The following is a 1,983-nucleotide window of genomic DNA, read 5'->3' on the forward strand; positions in this document are numbered from 1 at the left end:
CCTGCATCGGCAGGCGGACTCTCAACCACTGCGCCACCAGGGAAGCCCTAATTTCTTTTTAAAACATTACTACATGCCAGATACTATGATAGATGGTGGAGCTAGAATGAGGAGCAAGACAAAGTCCCAGCCCCAAGGAACTCATAGTTTATTCTGAAAAAAAAAAAAAAAAGAGTTGTGAATGTGAGGATAAAGGCAATAAGAGGGGTGAATTACAGAGTTCTGTGCTGGAAAGGAGGAGGAAAGCTTCACAAAGATGGTGACTGGTAAGCTGACTCTTAAGCAAGGAATTAAAGTTCACTAGATAGACAAGAGAGGGTATGGCTTTGGGAAAAACCACGGTCAAGCTGAATTTGCTCAAGGAGTGAAATAATTTTCAGTCTTTCCTATTTACTGATTTTTACAGACCAGACCAATATTTCCCAGTAACTGATCACCCATTTCCCACATTACTGCTGCAGTTACTCTCATCTAAAGAAACTCGTATTTATCTCTTTCCCCAAAGATATTGCTGTGGTTTGGTCTTCACATATTAAGACAACCTTTGGGATAATTGTCATTGACCTCAGGTTCCTTTACTCAGGCGTGGTACGAGTCACTAACAGAAAAATCATTGGCTAGTGAAGAATAAATGTAGAAATGTTCTATCTTTCCTTTTCTATTCCATAGGCTCTGAAAAATTCTATAACCAGCCTGGAGCTATATTTAGACAACCATAATACATCCCACACAGAAAAGATAAAATTCCAATTGATCAAAATGACATTTCCCCATAATGGAAATAAAATGCAAACAGGCTAAGTACCCAACAATTTGGTTTAGTAAATTATGGTGCATCAACATGACAGAAAATTATTCAGCCTCAAAAATGATAATTAAAATGATTATGTGTGGTATGTGGGAAAGAAAATGCAAAATAGCTTACACACACGATTGCATTAAAATGCATCTGCTTGTGAAATATTACTTGGAAATAACATGAAAAAAAATAAAATCAGTAATTGCAGTGGGGACTGCAATTTCTGGCATATTTTTCTTTTCAAATTTTTCTTTAATGCTATCAATGGGTCATCTTTTAATTTTTTAAAGTTTGGTGTTTTTAAAGAGTGCTCTGAGTGTGGCTGCTGAATTCAAGTCCACCATCTTCTTTGTTCCTCATACTTTGCTACAGTTAACACAGCCTAAGACCACAAGAGCTGTTTCATGCCACTCTCATTGAATTTAGTGACAGCAACAAAAACTCTTATCTTACACTTTGTGATCAAAAATATTTTAATATAGAAACTCTCCTTTAACTTTACTAAATTTTTCTTTGTTAGAATAGAGCCATCAATTCTTCTTTTTCTTTTTTTTATGTAATAAAGTTTTATTTTTCAAAATGTACAGCTGGAGGGACCTGTTCATGCATCCTCACCAGTAGCTGGGGCATCTCCACCCTTGGTGATTCTAGTATAAGTTACGTGAGCTCTGTGCTTTGAAACCGGCTTAATAAGTCCTTTACTAAGGAGCTCCTGAAAGGCTGCCCTTGGCCAGAGAACTGCTAATCTTCAGTCTCTCAGGGATGACAGTGAGGCTATGAGCTTATAGTTGGAAACTTCCTTACAGAGTTTGTCATATATCTCTTTGTCAAACAAGACTAGGTTATTGAGCTTGTCCCAAACTGTTTTTGGACCACTTCTCCTTTTTGGCCTTGCCCCCAGATTTGTTCACCAGATCTTTGTTTTTCTTGGCCGACTTTCCGGCATCTTTCTTCTTTCTTCTCATCATCTTTGGGCAGCATAGCAAAGTTCAGAGAGCAGCTACTACCATTCAGCCTTGCTACAATGTTGGACAAAAAGCCCATCACTTCTATCCGTTAACATATTTTTAGCTATCGGAGAAAGAATAATGTAATAATTAAGAGTATGGGCAGTTTTCTTCCTTCTGGTTGCATTATCTTAGACAAGTTACTTAGCCTCTCTGTACTTCACTTTCTTGTCAGTA

At 37.5% G+C, this 1,983-nt stretch overlaps 1 pseudogene; it reads right to left on the reverse strand.

Annotated features, from left to right (window-relative positions):
* Positions 1 to 1,400: 1,400 nt before the first annotated feature.
* Positions 1,401 to 1,767, reverse strand: LOC129392556 (40S ribosomal protein S25-like; annotated as a pseudogene).
* Between the last annotated feature and the right edge of the window lie 216 nt (positions 1,768 to 1,983).

The sequence above is a fragment of the Physeter macrocephalus genome, chromosome 11 (genome assembly GCF_002837175.3).
Source record: "Physeter macrocephalus isolate SW-GA chromosome 11, ASM283717v5, whole genome shotgun sequence".
NCBI classification, from domain to species: Eukaryota; Metazoa; Chordata; class Mammalia; order Artiodactyla; family Physeteridae; genus Physeter; species Physeter macrocephalus.